The following is a 16,015-nucleotide window of genomic DNA, read 5'->3' as shown; positions in this document are numbered from 1 at the left end:
TTTTTGTTTTCCCATCAGCGATAAGCGATCAAGAGCATTTCCAAGTAGTAATTTCCTTAGCCTGGGATGAAGGGAGATGGACATTTCTACAATTGATTTGAAACTGAATGAACTGGAGAGCTTCGGAGGTTTACAGTCGAAGAGATAAATGGGTTGTGTGAGCTGTCCAATTCAATTATTTGCCCTAAGCAACCCTTTCTTTAATGGCGGATAGAATTATGATGGAATAATTCAAAATAAAAATGCTGACCTCTTACTGTTGGTGACCTTGTCGGCATAGATTTAATTAAAAAACAAAACAAAACAAAAATCTACCTGTGCTGCAAAACTCCAACAGATTCAAGAGAAAGCAAATTTTTGTGTGTGTGGCAGTTGGTTACTTGCATCTACCGTGCCCTGTTCGGAGAATGTGTGTCAGAATGTATTCCTGCCAAGTGAAGTTGGCTCCGAAACTAACTTGATGCTCAAAGTTTGATTTGCCATGTATGATTCAGTTGGATGGTTTTAAAAGACAATTGATTTTCCTGCAGCAATTGACTAACCTCTTGGTAATTATATGTATCTTCAGAAACCCTAAAGCAAGTAAATGTGAAGACTGTTCTACCAAGAATACTTTAGGTCATCCGTCTGGAATACCAATGACTTTTATACATTTGTCATGTTTTAAAAGTGTTTTTTAACCTGGGTTATTTTAACTACAGACTACACTATGTTCCAAAGAACTATTGTGTGCTACTATGTTGTTTTTATTGGATTTAGATAAGAGCCTGCACCAAAAAATTGTATCCAAAAATTCTAAAATTTGGGACATTTGAAATCCAGATCTGAACTTTACTCCTTGAGCCATTTTTACTTATCTTACTTTAGCACTAGGTCCTAGCCGAACAGGAACATAAGCTTTGCTGCTTTGTGTAAGTCTATTGGTCCATCTAACCCAGTACCCTGTATCCATCACTAGCTATGCCAAATGTTCAGAGGAAGGTGAAAAGTCCCATGTGACTCAGACCAGTAATCAGTTCCATGACCTGAAGAAATAGATTTGGTTATTCTCATCATAATCTTAGTTCGCTTAAATTGATTACAAAATGTTATTAACTGTGATAAAATTATGTTCCTTTAAAATAAATCCAGGCACTGTGTTTTTTCTCAGTCTGTTGCAGCAGTGAATTCCACAGGTTGCATGTCTTTGAGCGTCAGCTCAGCCATAATTAGAGAATTTTACCTGGTTGGCTTTTTAAAGGCGTGGTTTTAAAAAATGGCTGGGGTACACACCTGGCACCTAAAAATGTTAATGCATGGGAGCGTGCAATCTAAGGGTCTGCTTTTTCTTTCACTATGCTGGTGTAAATCAGGTGTAGCTCCATTAAAGTCAGTCGAGTTATACCAGTGTGAGAAGTGAATCAAGGGCCTATTCCCCAGTGGACTAAGCCAGGGCTGTATTCATTACTTCTGATACTAGATACACTAGAACCTCAGGGTTACAACACCACACACATCATTTGGAACCGGAAGTACACAACCAGGCGGCAGCAGCAGAGACCAAAAAAAAAAAAGGGCAAATACAGTACAGTACCATGTTAAACGTAAACTACTAACAAAATAAAGGGAAAGCAGCATTTTTCTTCTGCATAGTAAAGTTTCAAAGGTGTATTAAGTTAATGTTCGATTGTAAATTTTTGAAAGAACAACCATAATGTTTTGTTCAGAGTTACAAACAACCTCCATTCCTGAGGTGTTCGTAACTCTGAGGTTCTACTGTAGTGCTACTGCTGTAGTAAAGGAATGAAGAATAGAAACAAACTAGGTGAAAGAGACAACGAGTTGTAAATAATCTGTATTTGTAATGACACCCCTGGAAGAGTCATCTGTAGGGACTGAACCTCTGATTCTAGCAGTGCCAGGCTCTACTGCTTGACCGAAGGGACCCAAGCCATTAGCCTTGAGGCAATAGTAGACTTGTATTCCTCTTTATGTGGTCTATCCACTAGAGGAGAACAGGGACCCACACTCTACCTGCCAATGTTACCGTCAAGAATGTGTTGTACTGAGGTCTCTGCCTTTGGGTTACACTGTATTTTTAGGGCATAGCCAGAAAGGGCTTTAGGTCCTAAGTGAGACTGAACTGTATCATGTCCCTGGAGCTGTGGAAAACTTTTGTTACAAAATATGAAACCATCCATGATAGGTCACCTGGTTGGGTTTTGTTTCCAGACTGAAATTCAAGCTAGGTTTGTTGAAAACAGACACTGCAAGCTAATTTGGGCCCAGATTCTTGAGAATATCCTTTCTCTCTTTCTCTCTCTCTATAGATTCTGGTCACATAACGTATTATTTCCAAGCAGTCTCCTATCCAAGTACTAACCATGGCCAACTTTGTGTGGCTTAGAAGATAAATGAGATGGGTAGCTTAAAGAGTAGAATGACTTTGGCTGTATATTATTGCTTTGTAACAAAGCTCCTCTCTCTAACTTACATGAAGCTGTTATTCTCCAAACGAGGGCAATGTCTGTCTGCCGTCCTGTGGATCTCTTCTCAGAACTGCCAGCATGCTGTGTATTCTGCCCTCATTTGCATGTGGAAATTCCTTAGACGTCCTGGAGAGCTCTCTGTGCAGAATGAGGTGCAGGGTATGCAATAGATCTTTAATGTGGCTAGGAGCTCCAGAGTGCAGATCTGAAGGGAAAATGTAGCCCTGGGCTTTGGAGTTGGTTTTTCTGTTTTGATGGGACTGCGTTTATATGACACTTGATTGTTTCAGTTCACAAAGGTGAGTGTATCAGTCTTTCTGGTTCATACCTCCAAGTTCCTTGGAAATTCAAAGCAAAACTCAGCCAAAACTATCATGTGTGGGCTGGTTTTTTTAATCAAAGTCATCTGAATCTGCATTACGTGATGTCTGTCAAAACCACTCATCCCGCCACGGAGGGGAGAGGAGATTTGCTGAAAACATGGTGTGGGTTCACTTAGAAGCTTAGCAAAACCAATCAGCAAACCAGGGCTGGGTTTCAAGACTGCAGTGAAAAGAACAGGGTGAGTTTGAGGTGATGCTGGATTTCACAACGAACGTTTCTTGCTGTTCTAGACAAGACCTGCTTTTCAAAGAGGAGAGGCTGTGCAAAGAGAAACAATGGGAAGGTGCAAGTTCCCACGCTCCCACATGCCAAACCTAGCAAGTCTAAATAAAGACCAATAATAAAGTTGTATGCTCAGGTTGACTTGGGGCAACTTTTTAACTTGCTTCACTGGCATTTACACAGCTGATGAGCTGAGCTGACAATGACTTTTGGGCAGCACTGCAAAAGCAATTTTTACATCAGTTGTCATTAGGACGTCCACGCTTTCTTCATCATGTCACCCAAAAAAGAACGGGGCCATCCCTGTGCTCCTACTTGTAATCTGTGATAGCGTCTATAGCCAGCCAGATCCCTTCAGAATCTGTGCAAATACAACCCACTATTTTGGAGGCATTTGAGGATGTGCAGCTGATGCTGCTTGGCTCTGCTGGAGATCCAGTGGAAAAAAGGCTGCAGAAAAGGAGGAAAGATCTGCAGGAGAACAGAGGATCAGAACAGGGCGATATTAGCGTGGGGTTCTTTAGAAATATTAGCAATCCAGTGAGTGGTATGAATTCGGGGAGCAGAGGTTGAAATGAGACGTGTGTGCGTGTGTGAATTAGAACTTCACTGTCTAAGCCATTTACACATTTACCCTGCCCTGAAGCAATTTAAGGGAAAAGGCAACCCAATGAATTATCCCAATCCACATAGAGCCTTCTCAGAAGTAGCATCACGCCTATGACTTGTGGGGCCCCAAGCACGAGCAGTAGCCCAGGCTCCTGCGAGATGGGAAATCAGTCTGTGTGTGCCTGGCAAAATGTCCTTTCCTTTTCAGATCTCACTGCCAAAGAGGTGGCCCAGGGTTTGCAGAGTCCCACATGGGATGTGGTGCTCTTTAAGTAGCCACCTAATTTGCTTTGTGCTTAAGGCCTGTGAATAAACACACTGAAAATGCACCCGTCACAAGAAGCAGCTTCTCCTTCTATCCCAAGCCCTCAGCAACACTGGGAAAGCTGAGCTACTCCAAGAGGTATTTGCAATGGAGTTGCTCCAGCAGCAAGATCCAAGAAGAGAGGTGGGGAGTAGGTGGGCCGGAGAGGAAAAGAGAGGAATTTGAAGGGGAAGAAAAGAGGGAAGGGGGGAAAGTTGTGGAGCTGTGTCTTGTATTGCGGATCTGTGTCTTGCATGGAGGAAAGGATTTTGCACTTCAGGACGGTTATCCCATCTCTGACTGCTGGGGATTGATGCGCTACCTGAACCCCTTGCTGGAAACACAGAACTAAGGTGACCTAGGAAAGCGAGCTCTGGCGTGGGAGTCAAGCAGTGCTGAGTCTTAATCTTAGCTCCGACACTCATTCAAGGCACAGACTTGAGGCTCGGTTTCTCTAGCTAAAATAATACTTACCTCCTTGTCAGTGTTACTGCAAAGAAGAATTAGTTAATGCCCGTAAAGATTTTTGAAGATGTTAAATATTCAGTATTAGCATAACTCCATAACTCAGTTACCTGGGGTTTATTTTAAGATGCCTTGTCAGTGTGGTATATCCAATCCTTTTCTAAATATTGGGCATTCTGTCTCTTTTTTTCTGCCCTTAATAAATCTTAATGGTTACACACATCCTGCAGTTGCTGACTTTTCAAGAAAGAAGTCAATTACACACACACACTCTCTCTCTCTCTCTCTCTCTCTCTCTATTTTTGAGGCGGTTGCTGGAGGCAAATTGTTTCATTTTCCTATGTAAATTGGGGCCAGAGGTTTCAGAGTCAAACACTGACTCGCTGAAAGAGGCGCTGCTGGTACCAGTGTGAATAATACCCCCATCATTTGTCCACAACGGTGACATAGTTCGACTGTTCCGCGATAAAAAAAATAAGACCTTCCCTCTGCAGACATCTTGCATTTTGATGAATAATTTTTCACACAAATACATCTCAGCCTGTTTTGATTATGCACACTCTGTATGTTAACACATTAATATGGAATTAACGAGTGGCAAATCTAGCCCATAAGGGGAATTTCAAAGCTCCAAACCCTAAGGCCTCAAATCTTCAGCATGAGTGGATTTGTACCATGTTATTACATTGCATTGAGATGCAAAGATAGCTGAAAGGACTGTGATTTAGTGTTTACAAAACATTTGTCCTGATCGACTTAATTTTTTTTTCTTCTAAGTGCACAAAGTGGGTTAAACAATTGGGTGCCTCTGCCGTTGGTAGAACCAATATGACAAGGAAACAATGGTGAATGACTGACAGCTAAATGGCCCCTCGATGAAGGATTTCTGTATTTCATGCACAAGGGCTATGGAAGCAAGAAAAATTATAGTACATAAGCAATCGGAGTGTAATGTACTGACTAATGCATGTGGGTATATGTGTGCACTGCTGACTTTTAGTAGATAAAAGCCCTTTCTCTGAATAATGTGTTCCTTTAGCCTATATGCTGGGAGCACAAAGGTCCTGCGTTCTATTTCCATTTCTATCTATCTAGGCGTTTTTAATGCACTCATCACCACGCTACATGGGCATAGCGTTTATGGTTTTGATGATCATTATGCCTATAATGCCGTATAAACAGTCACACTGTTTTTACAGTAAACAGGCGCAGCTCCAGTTCACTAGAGAAATGGGGAGCGGGGGGTGTGGAACTCCCATTTTTCTCATTTCCTTCTGTTCTGTAACACTCTCCAAGATCTAGCGGAGCGGGGAGCCTTCCTCCAGCCAAGGAGCCCTGGAAGTTGTTAGCTCATGAGCCTGTCAGTGTTGCTTTGGATACATTATGTATTTTGTATTAATGCAAATTGCTTCCTCTCTTCTGCCTCAGCTCCCTAGTATATGAAGGATCAATTGCACAGCACGCCCAGACTGTAAATTTCTTGCATCTCAGGTGAACAACTGGAGAGGTGTTTTACAAGCAGTGACCCACCTAATACTTGGAAAATTGAACCCACTCATAGAATAAGATGAGTTCAAACAGGCAGATGGGTTAACTTTGAAGTCCTTCCAGCAGCGGCTAAACCTGTTTAGGGAGTCAAAGGGTGATAGAGGGTCCATGCAGTGGTCGCTAAGTCCATAATGGATGGGTGAGTCCGACTCTGTGATATCTGAGCCCTTGCTTTTGGGGAAATATACACTCATGATGGGGACTTTCATTTAGGACAATCTAAAATCAGTCTCCGCTAGGATAGTTAACAGGATTTTGGAACCTGCTGGTTTTTGGTCCATTTGATCCATCCATTTGGTGTTTTGTGTCTCTTTTGATCATTCTATCAGCATTTGAAATTTGTTTAGAGACAGGCACAGCCATCGTCACATGGATCTGCTCAGACCTGAGCTTTTGGGAAATTTTAGTCCAGACTCAGATGTAAACTTTGGGCCTGATGCTCCACCCACATACCACTGGAATAACACCAGCATAAAATCGATGTAACAAAGTGGAGAATCCAGCCGCTTCTCTGTCATGGGACAAAACACAAACCAGATCCAAACCTCTTTTGTGAAGTCCAGGGAAAGTTCAGATCCTGATCTGAACTATTTGACTCAGGCCCATCTCTGATTTTTCCATACATACTTTTTACTTACAGAATGGGGCACTGTATCCTGGAAAGCAGAGATTCTGCAAAGGATCTAGGGGTCTCATAGTGGACAAACAACACAACATGAGCTTCTAGTGTGATGCTGTGGTAAAAAGGGCTAATATGATCTTGGGTGTATAAACAGGAGTAGGAGAAGGGAGGTGATTTTACCTCTGTATATGGCATTGATGAGACCACTATTGGAATGCTATATACACGTCTGGTGTCCACGTTATATAAAGACTGTTGAAAAACTAGAGAGCCACAAACATTATTCAGGGACTGGAGAAATTACACTGAGAAACGTAAAGAGCTTAATCTGTTTCATTTATCAGAAAGAAGATTGAGAAATGACTTGATTACAGAGTGTAATTGCCAATGGAAAAGTGGTGGGTTCTCCATATCTTGATATCTTCAAGTCAAGCGTGGATGCCTTTCTAGAAGATATGCTTTAGTCAAACACAAGTTATTGGGCTCAATCCAGGGATAACTGGGTGAAACTGAATGGCTTGTGATATACGGGAGGCCAGGGTAGAAGATCTGGTAGTTCCTTTTGGCCTTAATCTCTATGAATCTGGTTTACTGAGTCAGATTCTGAGCTCTCCCTCGTGTAAATCTGGAGTGACCCCATTGAAGTCAATGGGCCAGATCCCTGGCCCTAGCTAAGGTCCCTTTGCAATGCTCCCATGGCACAAAGGAACCTTTAAACCAGACTTGGCATGGCTGACTATTCACCACCTTCACACACCCTGAGGCAGGGAGAGGCAGCGAGGAGATGTGTCAGGAGTGGAAGTGGTCAGAGCCAGAGTGTGATGTATTCTAGCTAAATGGCCCCTAATGGACACTGTAGTTACAGTAAGTTAGAACAGCCCTTTGGCTGCTCTAAATTGCAATGAAATCCTGTTTGCCAGGTGGCTTAGAGGATTCATCCCCATGGCTTTACTCTGAAGTTACACCAGTATAAGTGAGATCAGATCGAAGTACACTGAACATAGCATAGCTCTAATATTAGGATGCCCACCTAACAACCAAATTTTTCTGAGCACCTTGCAAAACCAGACCAGTGGTGCTAGGAGTAAATCATTTGTCTTAGCTGTCAAGCTGCTTGCAGTGGCTGAAGAGTGTGAGTACCAACCTCAGGGCAGATGGCTAAGAACCAGGGCACAAACCCCAAATGGGTTGTGAGTTCTGTACTTGGATTTCACCAATCAAGTGTAAAGTCTTCAGGTACTTTAACAGCCTAAACATGACAGACAGTCCCTGTGGTACTCCAATCTATTTCACCATCCAGGTGAGCATGCCTTTGTTATAGATGGTCCCTTAGACCAGTGTTTCTCAATGACTGGTCTGTGGACCAGGGTAGGTCCCTGAGATCGCCCTGACTCAATCTAGGAAGGCAGCAAGCCGGTCCCCGGTATCAAAAAGGTTGAGAAACATTGCCTTGGTCCACCAACCACAGCAATATTCATGTTATTCCTACTCCAGAACCAGTCACCCCCCTTTCCACCCACTCACCCAGCTCCCATGTGCTCTGAGCTGTGAACTCAGCTAATGGGAATAATTCACTGGCGTGTCTCCTCCTCATGGGGTGAGAGGCCAGGTAGAGCAGAACAACAACATGTATTGTTCTCTTTAATGTTCCACAATAGTCTGTCTGATGTCCATGGGCCTTTCTTGTTGGCCAGGACATTACACTAGTTAATGTCTCTCTCCTGTCTGGTGATTTACACAGTCAGAGAGTCTTACAATACAAATGCTTAAATATTACCTGAGACTATGGGATACGGATGCTATAAGAGAGATTAATGCAGGCAGCAACTCCCAAGCATTCAATAAAGTCTAAACACTAAACACGTTCTTTTAATCCTAATGTTTGCTTTAACGAGACCAACAAAGAGATGAGCCAGACCGATACCAGTGATGTATTTGTCAATGTCCAGCTGAGACGTGGGGACCTGGGCATGAACAGGCACCTGGTCTGCCAGTGTCACGCCTAAGGGTTGCCAACTGTCTAATCACACAAACCCAAACACCCTTGCCCCGCCCCTGCCCTGAGGCCCTGCCCCTGCCCCACCTCTTCTCCAAGGCCCCACGCACTCATCCCCCCTCCCTCCATTGCTCACTCTCCCCCACCCTCACTCAGTTTCACGGGGCAGGGGGTTTGGTTGCAGGAGGGGTGCGGGTTCTGGGCTGGGGCCGAGGGGTTCGGCGTGTGTGAGGGGGCTCTGGGCTGAGCCTGGGGTAGGGGGTGTGGGGTGCAGGAGGGGGCATGGGGTGCAAGCCCTGGGAGGGAGTTTGGGTGCAGGAGGGGTGGGCAGGGAGCTCCATGTGTCGCCTGCAAGCGCTACCCCTGCAGCTCCCATTGGCCGCAGTTCACTGCTCGGGGCACAGGCAGCACACAGAAATCCCTGCCCCCCGCAGGGGCCACAGGGACGTGCCGGCCGCTTCCAGGAGTGGCGTGGGGCCAGGGCAGGCAGGGAGCCTGTCTTAGTCCCGCTGCACCACTGGAGTTTTAGCACCTAAAATCTCCCAGTTTGGCTTCAGTAGCCTCCGAGACATAGGGCCTGATTCTGGGAGACTCCCGGAGAAACTGGGGAGGGTTGGCAACCCTAGTCACACCACTCTTTCCCCAATTTCCCAAGCTAAGATAAAACCTCAAGGCCTTGATTTTAACCTAGGCCTCCTTCTGGCCTGTAGAAATGCAGACTCAATTAACTGAGCCTCGAGTTGTACCCATTGAGATACTAAACTATCAGATTTGCAGGTATAAAGTGAATGAGACTGAGCAGGTAATGATATTGCTCCCTCGCTGTTGGATGAGATTTCTCCAGGTCAGGACTGAGGCATGTTGTTGGGGTAGGGGAAGTTTGCACTGCTCCAATACGAACAATATCTGTTCTGAGGACACAACACTTTGGTCTCTAGGCTTGTTGAGCTGCTGTTACCTCTTATCAGCACCACATTCACTCTTACACATGTGTTATCACTAGAACTGGCTTCATCCAAAAGTGGCCTTTTAACAAACTCGGAAACTTTCATGAAGGAATGTTCCCCCCCCCCCAACAATATCCACATTTCCCATGAAATTGGAAGATGTAGCTTCTTGTTTTGTTTTTCCCATTTATCAAATATTTATCCTCTCTCCCCTCAACACACACACCTTCCAGTGGCAAAATGTAAACATTTAAACATGTAAAATGGTTCCCCTTTGAAACATGTAGAGCAAAAATGACTTCAGCCTTTGCAGTCCCCTTCCCCCTCTTTTAATTGACCTTGAGTTCCCAGGGGTTGAAGTGAGGGCGAGCAGAGAGGAGCACAGATTCCCTTCATCTAAAAGGCATATCCCTCCTCTTCCTGTCCTGGGGAAGGAGTGTGATCCACACACCCCTCCTCTTCAGTGTATGCGGGGAGAGCTTCACCTCCTCTTTCAATCTGCTTTTACTATTTGTCATGTTCTTCCGCAGCCATTGTTACATCAGTGAGTTGCCTGCAAGTCCAATTAAAAAGAGACACCTGTATAATATTATCAGTCCACAGATAAGGGCAGCGCACAGAGGAATGAACCACACGCTGATGTTAATTTGTCACTTTTGAATGCTCCTTAAAATGGACCTAAGAAAATGTAGATAGCATTTGCCATGCACTAAAGATCTATTCATGCAATTCTCCGGGGCTGTCACTAGCACGTGTCAGCTTCAGCCACGGCATTGGGGATATTATGATGGGTTCTCTCTCAGCCAAATTTGCATTCTTTTCATGTGCTGCAAAGGAAAGTGGTGTAGCCAAGCCAGCTCTGTGAATAGAGCCAAGACTGCGCTGGCAGTTCTGTGACCAAATATACGTTGTGTTCACTAGCCCTTCAAAGCAAACAGAGGCCTTTCAGAGGTTGGTGCAGGACATCTCAAATTATGGAGCCATCTGCTCCTGTTTTTAATTTAAAACAGCCTCCTGTGTAATCATGGGGCCAAATCCTTAGGTCCCTGCTCAGTTTTTATGCAGCCCTCAGGGTCTGGCCCAATGGGAATGTTGTCTGAGCAAAGACTTTAGGATCTGGCACATAGACATCGGGAGACTTGGTTTTCAGAAATGCTGAGCACCCATAACTCCAGTTGAGCATATGAGCTCTCCAGTTGCTCAACACTGCTACCAATCAGTGCAAGGAGCTGACAAAGGCCTGTTGGATCATCCAGTCCCCCACCCCTGCCAATCTACTGTTTAGTACTGTCTTCTGATTCACAATGGCACATTCACCCTTGTAAGCCATCCGCTCTCTGCCTTCATTCAGTAGTTGGCTCCCAGCAGCAGTTCCACAGGACCCACGCTGCGTAGGGAGCTGATTGCTTCTAGGCTGCAGAAACCCAGCCCCAGCCCTGTGTTGATTTTGTGCCTCGCTATTGAGGCAGAAACGCCGAGCTGCTGCTGTGCATTGAACGCCGTGTCAGATAACACCCCTCTGACATTGCCCAGAGCGTGCTGCAGGGTGTTTGGGTTGCTGGGTTTGTAAGGAGGCAGCCTCTAACGAATACCCATCTGCTCGCCTTCCTTCCCAAGGGGGCAGGAGGAAAGCCTCAGTTGTTCAGAGCTGCCAGATCTGGTTTCAATATCCAGGCTATTAGCCCGTCAAAAGTCAGGTGAATGGCCCACTCAGACAGTCATGTCAATCCATTCCTAATGAGCCCATCACCACTGTATCTATGCACCAAAGCTTTGCTTCTTGTATCATTCAGAGGTGACGCTGCCCTGACTCTCACAGGCATTGCATATGACAACCCTGGCAGTTCTGCTATGCAATGTGACCACACAGGAATTGAGGAGGCCAGGCGGGAATCCAGCTCTTGAAGGGCTCTCCTCCACACGCTGCCATGCAGCAGGGGTGTGGGGACAGGGCACGTGCCAGCCGAGGAAGGGGCTCCACAGCACCCGCACATGGGTCCCCCAACCTTACCTCCCAGATAGTTGGAGCCCAGTTGCCATTGTGGGCTCCAACAATCTGGGAGTTCCATCCCTAAGGCTGCAGCTTGGAGAAAGGATTCCTTCTCCCCTCTCTTTTCCTGCAGCACGTGCTGTGCAGTAGGACCAGGATCTGGGCCGCGGTGATTTCTGTGCTAGAAAACAAAGAAGTTCCATTGCATTATTGTTTCTTAGTTTGTGGTTTTGTAGAGGCGGCCTTTTTGACGTAGGCTAAATAAGCAGCCAACTAGGGCACCCTGTGGAAGGAAATACTGGAAGAATAGCACTGGTACCACATCCCTCGCCAACACGCCGGCCTTCAGCCCTCGCTGCTCCAGCTGCCGAGTTTCTGATCACCTGCCCTGTCCCAGTTTTGGCCCAGCCGCCTGCTGCTGCTGTGTGTTGGATATTTCCCATAATCCTTTCCTGCCCTTAGAAATGTTGCTGCAGCCAGCACAAAGGATTCTGGGAGCTGCTGCTATCAACTGAACAGAAATGGAGACAACTGAGGACAGGGCAGAGTGTGGGTTGCAGAGTAGACTGGATGGGAAGGAAACAAAGACCGGCTGAGGCAGAGGGGTGCCAGATACTGGCCTCGTAGGGCACTAATGCACTTCGGTCTGACCCTGCAATTTTGCAGACTTGAGGACACATTTTGATCACGTTTACATGGTTGTAAATCAGGAGTAACTCCAGTATTCCCATAACTCCAGTATGGGACTGATATCAGGATCCAGCCTGCAGACCTCGTCTGGATGATATATTTTAATGCAGAGAAGTCCTAATGTCCCAATAATACCCACTCGCACCGCAGACCCCTCTGCTCCATTGGGCTAGCCTGCTTTTCTTCAGTGTGTCTACGGCAGAGGTTTTATTAATGCAAAACAAGCATGCTCTGGAAGGTTAAGTCCAGAAATTAATAATGAATTAAAATGTGCCACGGACATGGCTAATGAGCTCTTTGTCTATGTAGCTCACACGAAAGGAGGTCATGGCTCATCTGTTCTCATCCTGAACTGCAATCGGCTTAACTGTTAACTTTCAGCGCTCAGGTCTTGTCTTGAGATGGGGATCCAGGCGGCGATGTCACTTGTCTCTGCCAGAATTTTCCTGCCCTGGGTCCCAGCCAGGTGGGCCGTCCCCTTAGTATCAGTGAGTTCCCGCCACCAAGAATCTGCGTCACTGACACTCATCCCTTCCAGGGCTCTCTGTGCAGGGAAGGAAGGGGCTCATTCCATAGCACTAAAAAGGCCAATAACCTTGCGCAGCTGTGCCAAGGCTTAGGATGACTGAGGAAAGTAATCTTGGAGAGGACTAGCAGGGCTTAACTTCAGTCTTAAGCCTCTGCGGGGATGCTGAGCCAGTAACTAACCTGGCTCGGAGCCACGGCCATCTCTGCATCTATTGTTCTTTTCCCTTATCTGCCAAGACAAGGGTTATCCCATCTTATCTGATACAGCAGATTTTTAAAGAGGCCCACCCAATAGCAGGAGTGCTGGAAGCAGAGTGTCCCCTCTACTTCCCTCTCTCCACCCCTCTACTTCCCCGCCTTGCCCCTCCTGCCCCACTGCAGCAAGGGGCCAGGAAGATCTGTTCGTTTTGTCAAGGGTGTTGTGTCAGAAGAATGCAGAGCGTGCAACCTGGGAGCAAGCGAGGGAGGCACGCCTCACTGGACGACATCATGCTTCCACTCTGCGGAAATAATGAGCAAACACTTTGCATTTACTCCGATTAGCGGAGCTCCCCGAGGATGACGGGTGAATGGTAGTCACGCTAGCGACTGTGGCCTGCTGCCACGCAAAACACGAGGTGCTTGGTGCCCCGCAGGATCAAGACCAGGTGTGCCTATATTAGGTCATTTATTTTGCACTCCTTTTATTTTCTCTGCCCAGTGAAACACCAAAGCTGACCTCTCCCCTGCTCCCCACCTTAGGGTGTAGGGAGGTGTCATGTCACCACATCTCAAGCTAGCTTCCACCCTGGCAGGTAGCATGGCCGCTGAGGCTGACGTGTAGCTTCTCTGCTCAGCAGCATAATTGTTCCTTTATCAAATATCTCCGTGGTAGCAGAGCGGCAACTGCCAGGCAGTGCCAGGGGCCGAGCTCAGGGCCGCAATCTATGCCATTGTGGGGAGCCTGCTTCACCTGGCCTCCATCAATGGCCGTGGCTGCACAGACAGTGCTGTCACCACGCACGTGCTTTGTCAAGTCGTCATTGAATCATAGGAAAACAGAAAAGTCTTTCTCCTCCGCCGCCGCCGGCTGGCTGCATATGACTCTGAGGACTGCTGCGTGTGCCCCTGTGCAGGGAGGGGGATGGAAAAGGACCCAAGGGAGGTTCCATTTAGTTGAGGCAGGCATGGGGAGAGGGGCTGTCAGCATTCAAACTTCAATAAAATGACCACTTTTACTACTCTGTCCTGCCTCTGATCTTCCTGATCTCAGGTGGGTGTGATGAGGTATGGAGCTGTCTGTCTGCGTATCTATCTAGGTGCTCGTATAACCCCCAGTACCATAGTGTCCGAGCATCAGACAATAATTAATGGATTTTATCCTCACAACACCCCTCTGAAGTAGGAAAATGTCACTCACCTTTTACAGAGGGGGAGCAGAGAGATGAAGCGACTTGGCCAAGATCAGGCATAAGAAGTTCTGAGTCAGGAACCGAAGTCAGGTCCCTGGAGACCCATTCCACTTCCTTATCAACCAGGCCATCCATCCTGTCCGGTAACTCAGGCCCTGTCCATATGTAGGGAACAAACTGTTTTAGCTACAACCACGTCTAAACATGGCTGTTGCTATTTCATTATTTCTGTTGTGGTGTGGCCTAAAAACCACAGGCAAAGACCAGAGCCCCACTGTGCTAGTCACTGTACAAACCAGTAATCCCTACTCTAAGTGCCTGGATGTAACGGGTGGACAAAACAGATGAACTGTTGTAGGATGAGGTAACAATTAAATAAACACACCAGCAGACGTCTTAGGCTGTCACTTGCCTCACCAATGCCAGTGAGCTATGGGCTTCTTGGCAGAGGTAAGTGTTTCAGAGGATAAGATAACGGCTCTATGAGTGCAGCAATAACTGGACTCTGTTTAGTGTGGGCTGCAGGAGGGTATGGGAGAGGTTCTTGTGGGTAAGGCATAGGGCTAGGCATTGGGACACCAAGGTTCTCCCAGCTCTGCCACATATTTCCTATACAACCATGATCAAATCACTCCATCTCTCCAGGCTAGATTCATCCCTGGTGTAACTCTGTTGACTCGAACATTTAGCTGACGTGAAGTGTGTTAACCAAGCCTGCCAGTTGCTGTACTGTAACTGGGTCTTCCAAAACAGTAGGATTTGCAATGTAGACAGGGCCACAATCCGTATCGACGGTGGTCAGGGAAACTGCTAGTAGCCACTGACCATAACCATGTTTTAATGCTGCTGTCACTAACACAACTTTGGTCCCGCAGGCCTGGTCTACAATAGTCTTTTTCACCCAAATTTCCCATCATTCCTAACATTGGCATAGCTCCACCAGTGCTATCAACAGTAGGAGCTCTAGTCTAGGTAAGACCACAGTGACATGGTGGTAAACACTAGTGGCTTCCAGTGCCTTGTCTACACTAGAGCTCCTGCCACCACTGGTAGGAAATTTTAGGACGAAAGGACTAATGTTAGACATAGCCAAGGCGAATAAGGCATACAATGCAAAAGGGTCTCCTCACATTGCTTTGGGAGTGCTATGTACATCTCCTGTGGTGAACCTCAGTGGTAAATTTGGGTTTGATGGTCCTGGGAAGGATAGTTTGCAAGCATGCCTTTGTTTCCGCTCTTTTCTCCCCAGATCCTAAACCCGATGACACAATCTCACCCGTAAACGATGAGAGGACCTAACAGGCAACTGTGTCCCCACAGCTGATGTACTTCTTATTTGATCCCTCACATCTGATCTCCTGATGCTACATTTTTTTTATTAATGTCATAAGCCTAGATAATGTGATAGTGTCAGAAATGTGCTTTTAAAGGTTACTCAATAAAAAAGCTCTGGAAACTATGATTATCAGAGCAGGATAAGAAAGCTGGGCATGGTGAGTCTGAAGTAAGGACAACCGATTGAAGACATGTTATCTGTCTACAAATAAAAGAAGGGAAGGTGTAAAGAGGACAGGGACCAACTATTTTCATTAGTCCACAAGGAGAAAATCTTGTGTAAAAGAGCTGCTGCAATTAGAAGACTTTGCTTGAATACTGGGGTGGAACCATCCCATAGGAATTGATTTTCTGGTTTGACTTCACACCTATAGAACAGGATAGTTTGGCAGCAGTGATAGATACATCATCCCTACAATGCAGCAGGATATAGTCAGAGACCCCAGCAAGAGATCCTATCCACCCTTACTGATTCTGTAAATGTCCACTAAGAGTTCCTAAGCTCTGCTAGCCCCA

At 46.2% G+C, this 16,015-nt stretch overlaps 1 protein-coding gene across 13 annotated transcripts in view; it reads left to right on the top strand.

Moving 5' to 3' along the window:
* Positions 1–16,015, top strand: part of FRMD4A (FERM domain containing 4A) — a 529,915-nt gene that overhangs the window by 376,729 nt on the left and 137,171 nt on the right. The gene's annotated exons all lie outside the window — the stretch shown is intronic.

Source organism: Chrysemys picta, chromosome 1, assembly GCF_011386835.1.
Source record: "Chrysemys picta bellii isolate R12L10 chromosome 1, ASM1138683v2, whole genome shotgun sequence".
In the NCBI taxonomy this organism is placed as follows: Eukaryota; Metazoa; Chordata; order Testudines; family Emydidae; genus Chrysemys; species Chrysemys picta.
Note: the sequence above shows the minus strand (reverse complement) of the source record. Positions and strands in the feature narration are given on the sequence as shown.